Source organism: Mauremys mutica, unplaced genomic scaffold (assembly GCF_020497125.1).
Source record: "Mauremys mutica isolate MM-2020 ecotype Southern unplaced genomic scaffold, ASM2049712v1 000441F_np12_subseq_1:91436_obj, whole genome shotgun sequence".
In the NCBI taxonomy this organism is placed as follows: Eukaryota; Metazoa; Chordata; order Testudines; family Geoemydidae; genus Mauremys; species Mauremys mutica.
This window is the reverse complement of record NW_025422959.1, coordinates 57,833-66,580: the sequence shown is the minus strand read 5'-3', so window position 1 is coordinate 66,580 and position 8,748 is coordinate 57,833.

Here is an 8,748-nt window from a genome sequence, read left to right as displayed (position 1 = left end):
GCTCAGGGAGGGGTCAGACCCTAGATCAGTGGTTCTCAACCAGGGGTACATGTACCTCTGGGGGTACACAGAGGTCTTCCAGGGAGTACATCAACTCATCTAGAGATTTGCCTAGTTTTACAACAGGCTACATAAAAAGCACTAGCGAAGTCAGTACCAACAAAAATTTCACACAATGTCTTGTTTCTACTGCTCTATATACATTGAAATGCAAGTATAATATACATCTATTCCAATTTATTTTATAATTATATGGTACAAATGAGAAAGTCAGCAATTTTTCAGTACTAGTGTGCTGTGACACGTCTGTATTTTGAGTCTGATTTTGTAAGTTTTGAAGTGAAGTAAAGCTTGGGGTATGCAAAGCAGAACAGACTCCTGAAAGGGGTACAGTAGTCTGGAACGGTTGAGAACCACTGCCCTAGGACGCAGTCCGATCATGATACGCAGGTGCAAAAGGGGACAAGGATAAAGGAACCAGGGTCTTTCCAGGGATACATGAGACTCAGGATGGTTTGTGTATCTTGGGGAAGACCCTGATACCAGACTGGGGTTTTCCCCACAGCATCACCCCCCCACACACACACTCTGGCCCCCTGTCCCCCAAACACCCCCCAAGCTCTGGCCTCCCATCCCCACAGCACCCATCTCAGCTCTGCCCCATCCCCACACCCCAGCTCTGCCCTCCACAGCTCTGTGCCCCCCATTCCCACAGCAACCCCCAGCTCTGCCCCATCCCCACACAGCTCTGTGCAGCCCCTCAGCTCTGCCCCCTCAGCTCTAGCCCCCGCCCCCCAGCACCCCTCCATCCCCACAGAACCCCGCAGGGTTACCGACCCTCCAGGACTGGCCCGGAGTCCAGCAAGGAAAGATTCGGTTATGTGACGGGACCTCCCGGAACACGTCCCGCCCTGACAGAACCCCCCGCCCCGGTTCCCGGGCAGTACCATACCGGGAGGGGGGGGGGCGAGGCATTGGGGTGTCCAGACCGTACCACGGGACGGGGCTGGGGGGGTGTTGCACCAAGACCGTACCACACGCACCCCGCAGCACGGGGGGGAACAGCTCCGCTCCGCCCCCGAGCCCGGCCACCATTTTGTTTTTCCCGCTCAGAGCGGTGAAGTCAGTCAGCGCGTGAGGCGAGCGCGGTGACGCCACGGAGGGGGCGTGTCTCCCCAGCGCTGGGGCGGGTACTTGGGAGCGTGCAGGCCGGGGACGTGTCGGGTGCGCGGAGGCGGAGTCTCGTTCCCGCCGCCGCCGCGCGCCATGGGGGAGCCGCCGCACGTGGCCCGGCAGCTGCTCCTGGGCGACCTGGCCACCGTCTACGCCGCCGCCTTCGCGTCGCTGTATCTGCAGGTCCCGGGTACGGGGCGGCCAAGGGGCCTGAGCATGGCAACGATCCCAGGAGCCAGTGGGGGAAGCCCAGACAGAGCCCCTGGCACAGCATCCCCAAGAGACACCCACCTTTGCTGTTCTGCAACCAACAGACCCCCAGCAATACCCACCTCCAGGACCCACAGCCTCAGGGCTGGGCACATCAGAACCACCCCCCCAAACCCCAAATCTCCAGAACGCACCAACCTGACTAGAGTAGCCCCTGTCCAGCCACCCAAACACCTCCCCCACCACAATGCTCCTTCAGCTCCGGCTGAAATCTCCCCACAAAGACCCCCCCCCCCAGCAACAGTGTTGCTGGGATTTAGAAACATGGGGAACAGCCCCAAACATGAAAGAATTTTTAATTGACATTTGATGATAACATAGAAATGAAAGACAAAGGCTGGAAATCTGAGCCATTTTGGATCCATTTTTGCAATTTAGAGAGAAGAAAGTGGAAAATCAGAGGGATTTTATATCTGTTGTTGATATTGATGTGAAACACTCAGATTTTACCTCATATTTGTTAAATGAATAGAGAGGAAATAGGCACCAGTTGCAAACATTTTATATCCGTATTCAAGAAGCTGAGAAAAGGTGTAAAGCTGAGATTTTCTTTGCCAAGTGGGGCAAGTGTTTAGGGTATTTTGTATCAGTCTTTGAGATCTGCAGAGAAAACGTGTCACAAACTATGCAACTGAAGGTGGAAAATCAGGATTATGGAGAGACCGGGGAAAATCAGGGGAGCCGAGAGAGTGGATCATTGGAGGGGGAGGGGGGGGGGGACTCTCCCTAGATCTTATAGCCACGTGTGAGACACAGAGAGAGAAAAGGGGCAGAACTAGAGAGAATTTGTATTGGGGGCGAGAGGCACAAACAGGGACAGGATCCAATTAACTCCCCCCCCCGGGAATTTCCTGGCTGCCCAGAGACAGTTCAACCCCCCCCCCCCAACTCCGGCTTCTCCCCTCCCTGCCTGACACCCCCCTCCCCCCACAGCGCTCTGCCCCCCCCAATCCCAGCGGTGCCGCGGCGGATCCTGCTGCAGCTCCCCTGGGGCCGAGGCAGCTCCGAGGCTTCTCCCAGGTTCCCCGGGGCAGAGTCAGTTTCCCTCCCTCCCGCCCGCCCGCCCCCCGGGGGTCTCTCACTCACCGGTTCACACGGAGGCGGCAGCGGCAGCTTTATTCTCCTACCCCCAGCAGGGCTCGCACGGAGCATGCGCAGTTTTACATGCTGACCCCTCCCTTACCTGGGCTGGAGAGGGCGGGAGCGCCCCGGGGGAGGCTGGGAGATGTAGTTCGGGTTGCGGTTCCCGGCTACATGAGCTCCCCCTCCTACCCACCGGTGCCCCCCCACTCACACCCCCTGTTGCCCCAGCACTGGGCTCCCCCCCAAACGTGGGTTCCACTACCAGCACACTGCAGCCGAGCCCTGGCCCAGCTGCGACTCTGTCCCCATGCGGGTGGAGCTGCTGGGCAGCACGGAGCGGGAGTACTTCCAGGTGGCGGTGCGCGGCTACGGGGCGGCGCGAAGAACACGGCCCCCTCCCTGGGCTTCGCAGCACTGCTGGTGGCCAAGGTGGATCAGTTCGCGCTCACCGCCCTTACCCCCGACATGCTGGTGGCCAAGGACCTGGAGAGGCCCCCGGACCTGCTGCGCTTCAGCCTCACGGTGCCCTGGCCCAGCCCCGGGGGGCGGGAAGGCAAGTCTCCGGCTGGGGGGCTACCTGCTCAGCACCGACGAACCCAGCCGGCCGCTCACCTCCTCACACAATCCGGGAGCCCCTCTCGCCACCATCGCAGCTGGGGCTCGGCTTCAGGGGACCCCGTTTCCCTCCCTCCCCGGCTCCTCACACACACTGGGCAGGGCCACCCAGAGGATTCAGGGGGCCTGGGGCAAGGGAGCCAGTGGATGCCGCCCAGAGGCAGGCAGGCAGAGCAGGCTGTTGCTGCTGCTGCTGCAGGGTGTGGGGAGGAGAGAGACTGCTCTGCTGTGCAAGGAGGGGAGGGCGAGGGCTGATATGGGAGGGTGTTCCCCTCCCCCAAGATTGGTAGTTCAGGCTGCTGTCTGAACTTAGAGACAGCATGCTGACACTCTCCCTCAGACACACAAACTGTCTCTCTCACATATACACTCCCACAACACACACGCTCCAGTCAAACATTCCCTCCCCCGACATACACTTCAGTTGAAAAGCAGCTGGCAATCTAGTACGATGCCCAAGGAACAATGGGATTGAGAAACCTGCAACACGTGATGCTGTACCTGCCCCATGAGGCATTGCAAACCCTTCCCAAAGCACCCTTCAGCTATTTGCACAGTGGGATAGCTACCCACAGTGCACTTTTCTCTGCATCGACACACTCTGCAGACACAAGGAACATAGTGTGGATGCGCTCTGCAGACACAAGGAGCACTTTTATTAAAGCGACATAACTTTTGTCGACAAAACTCTACCAAGGCCTTAGAACCTTAACAGTTAAACTGTATCAGATGATGAAATTGAGCAGCTGAAACTGTCTGCACCAGAGTGCATGGAAAGAGCCCCAGTCCTCCGAGTCTTGCCAAATAGGCTCTCCAGTGCCAGGCTTGTCAAGCATCCATGAGTCACAAACCTTTGACAGCCCTGAATATAATTACTGGACATCTCTACATGGTAAAATGAAACTTTTGTTTCAATGTAATATATATTTAGTGCTTGTGAGTGGTTCCAGACCAACAATGGACAACGTGTTCCCCTATTTATCCAGAGGACATACATACAGAAGTCAGCAACACTACAAGCTTCCCCATCCATTTCCATTGATATACTTCAACTATGACCTAGGAAATCTACTCCAAGAAAGGCAGAAGGGTATGGTCATCTTTGTCTACCCCTGTCCACTACGAACTGAACAGAGACTCAACAATTACTCAGACCACTCAAACGCCAGATGTAGTGACTTTCAGTCACTAACAACGTAGACTTGACTTAACTGATGTTTAAGATGTAAAAGCTCTGTGTAACTGGCCATTACCAATCCCCTAGCCATCTAATCCTCTATACAGCTTTTCTTTATTGTGTTAGCATCTTGATTAAGTGATAACACCCTAGAAATCCACTGAACAGTCAATGAGTTGTCCATTGAGACAACTCTTCGAACAGGTTAGTCTCTAGGCCAGGGGTGTGCCGAGTCTTCATTTATTCACTCTAATTTAAGGTTTTGCGTGCCAGAAATATATTTTAAAATTTTTAGAAGGTCTCTTTCTATAAATCTATAATATATAGCTAAACTATTGTTGTATATACAGTAAATAAGGGTTTTAAAATGTTTAAGAAGTTTAATTTAAAATTAAATTAAAATGCAGACCCCCCGCCCAGCCCGGTGGCCAGGACCCGGGCAGTGTGAGTGCCAGTGAAAATCAGCTCGTGTGTCGCCTTCGGCACATGTGCCATAGGTTGCCTACCCCTGCTCTAGGCTAAAGTTAAAGCCAGGCCTATTAACAATGCACGCAAGACTGTTTAATATTAGTCTGCAAGTATAGCATAACCAAGAGAAAGATTAAAGCATTCAAATGAGCTGGAAATGGAAAGCAGTTGAAGGTGCAACACACACAGAAACAACTGTCTCCCTTATAATCACAGAAAATTTAATTTACTGTTTCATTATTGTCAAGTAGTATAAGACTCAAGAAAGAATGCAATGAAATATGCTTAAAAGAAAGGAGTATTGGCATATTGTTTATATATAGCTAAATATCACGACTGACCATTGCTTTTCATTTTATTACTTTAAATATTGAAAATTCTTCACCGAGAAACGTTGCATAATATACTCATAACACTCCCTCTTAGGCTTCTATTCAATTACTGCATCCATTCTATGGGAAGGAGGAGTTCCATGGGACACAGTTAATTCTGAGTTGTTAGAACCGCCTCAAAAATATGTTTTTCATTTGGTGTTTTTTGGAAGTGACAAACCAAAACATTACAAGAATGACTTAAAACCTAATTACTGTGTAATCTATGTTCAGTTATTAGCATTCACCCTTCCAGAATATATTGAGGAGGCAAGAAAAGCAGAAATAAAAATCCCCATTAGGGAAAGTTAATCAAGGTTATCAACTAGGCCGAGCACCATTCCATTTACCCTATATATTCGTTCATAAACCGAATTTTTTTAGTAAAAAAGGAAACCACCAGAGAAGGGGGTTGGCTTATGAATGGGTATAGAGAGGGAAAGGTGGGACACAGCCCCTCCCTCCAACAGAGGGGGCAAGGAGAAGCAGCACAGTCAACAGAGACAGAAGGGAACAAGTGGGGCCAGAGTCTCTCTGCTTCTGGCCACACTGCTCTCCCCTCAGCCTCTGAAGCAGCTGCAGCTCTGTGGCTGGCAGGCTGCCACCGCACTGCCTGGCCCCGCCCACTGGAGCAGGCTGCTGCAACACCACCGGGCCCGCCCCTAGTGTGCCCCAGCTAAGGTGGGAAGGGATGGGATGGGGAGACTGTGGGGTCCCAAGCTAGGGATGGGGTCATGGGGGGTGGTCACAGGGGTTAATCCCCTGACTCTCAGCTTCTCTTCCCCCCGCTCCCAAATTTCCCCACCAGTTGCTGTCTCGGCCCATCAGGGTAAGCAGCTGGTGCGCCGGGACACTTTGTTTACTTAGGTTTACCTCCATGCATGCGGACGCTCAAGATAAACAAACCGTCTTGGCCCGCCAGCAGCTTATCCTGATGGCCCGGGAGCCAAAGTTTGCCGATCCCTGAATTATAGGGTTGGCTTATGAATGGGTCACAAAAATTTTCCATTTTTTACTTATCCATCTTGGGGGAGTCGGCTTATAAACGAACCGGCTTATGATCAAGTATATACGGTACATCTGTAGATCTCTAGCAGATAGCACTTTTCAAATTCCAGAGAACAAGAATGTACCCACAAAACTTATTGGCGGGACAATTCAGCCATTTTTAGTAACCAATTGCTATATGCCAAGCAACAGAACACACCAGGTCATACCTCCTGTCCTGAAGCCTCTGGGTGTGTCTAAAGACAGAGACAGAACTTCTTTAGCATGATTCGAGGGGGGAACAGACAGCTGTGGTCAGATGACATTAAGAAACAGATTTGGGCCACATCTACATCACGGTTGCTGCAGCTGTGCTGCTGCAGAACCCATGATGAAGGTGCTTCCTACAGTGATGGAAGGGGTTTCTCACACCCAAGCAATGCAGCTAGTTGATCACATTTTTAAGTGCAGACCAGGCCTTAGGATATCACTGTAGCTTCCTGATAGTAAAATGAATATTGTTTCTTTATGCATAGATAGTGGTGCTCAGCTGATCATTTCCTGAAAGATAACAAGTCTCTTCCTCACAGATTGGTGTATACTGAAGATTAGGAGGAAAAGATGGACATTTCAGAGAGAGAGATTTCCATCCCATAAGGCCAAGTCTATATTAGAAAGATTTGCTGGTGCAGTTACACTGGCAAACCCTCCTAACATATGTAAAGCTTACACTGGCAAAAAAAGAGCTTTTGTCTTTTGCTGATATAGTTTATACATCAGTGGTTCCCAAACTTTTTTTCACCAAGGTCCCCTTTGGCACCTAAATAGCCTAGATTCCTTTCATTTCCTAAAACAACAACATGAAACTTATGTATATTAGCTAGGTTTATTATGACACAAAAGCACAAGCCCACACACAGTTGAGTTTACTGGTCTCAGGATTCCCTAGGCTCAGTTCCCATATCCACCATAGAGTCCTGAAAACCTACTTCACTTGATCTGTATTTCTGTTTCCCCTAAATGGGTTATTACTTTCTTATCTTGTAGAAGTGTTGAGTCTTGACATCTGTGGCAGAAAAAGTAATTCTAAGCCCTCAAAGGGGAGTGAGGGGGTGCAATATACTTAATGGGCAAGGGCAGTACTACTGGAAAGCTCCCACCACTCATGTCTGGTGCATGAGAGGTCATGCTATGTGCAGGATGCCATTTTGAGAATAAAATGGCATCATCCATATAGCAAAAGTGCCAGAATGTTTTGGCCCTGGCTCAAAGTACAGATCTCCACATAACAACAATGTATCAGCAGAGACCCAGGGATCCCACTTTGGGAACCAATGGCTCACAGGAGTTCAACGAGTGAAATAAGCTACACCGGCAGAAGCATTTTCATGCTAGTATAATGGTGACCATGCTAGGGCTTTTGGCAGAATATAGGTGTCTCACAATTCTCACACTCCTGACATTGCTATACTGACAAAGGTTTTGAGTGGAGACCTGGCCTAGGAATATGGAATATTCTCCTAACGAAAGTGATGGAAGCCCTAACACTGGAGTAATTTTAAAGTAGATTGGACAAAGCAGTAGAATATACAGTAGTATAGCAGGGAACAATTTTGCCAGTAACAGGGGAGATGGAAAAGGGATTATATCTAGTCCATCCCTAATATCTCTCTTTGGTAAAGAGTAAACAAAATTGCCTTTAATATTTTAATCTTTACCATTCTTAATTTAATTACATACTATCACATCACAAATACAGGTAGAGTTTTTTGATCTATATAACACACAAAAATGAAAAACCTTGGCAATCGTGGTGATAATCAAGTCTCCATGACTCTTCGTTTCAATTGCCGAACGATCAAAAGGCACGGCTATATCTAAACAACGTCTATCCAAGTGGATCTCTGACTGCATCAGAACCTGTTACCGTGCGAAGAAACTTCAACCGCCTGAAGGCATAAGAACTCATTCCACTAGAGCCATGTTGGCATCCGTTGCCTTCCTACACAATGTTCCCATTCCCGATATCTGCAAAGCAGCTACATGGTCATCTGAACACACGTTTGCAAAACACTATGCTTTAAAGCAAGACACCACAGCAGACACAATAGTAGGTCATACAGTACTATCTTCAGCACTTCCTGACGTATCTCCAAAGCCCCACCAACCGTAGTGGGTACTGCTATACATTCACCTAGAGTGGAGCACCCACAGGGACAGCACTCAAAGAAGAAGAGAAAGTTACTCACCTTGCAGTAACTGAGGTTCTTCGAGATGTGTGTCCCTGTGGGGGCTCCACTCCCCGCCCTCCTCCCCTCTACTTTGGAGTACTGAGATACTCTCCACGGTAGAGAAGGAACTGAGGACGGTGTGGGCGCACACACACCCTGGAAGATTACAACTGGACGGGAGATACCATCTGGGTGCGTGCGCCCCAACCAGGCACTGCTACCGAAAATCTCCGATCGACAGCGCCGGGATGCACCATCACCTAGAGTGGAGCACCCACAGGGACACACATCTCGAAGAACCTCAGTTACTGCAAGGTGAGTAACTTTCTCTTACATGGAGCATTGAGTTTTGATCTTTAGTCGACTTCTCTGC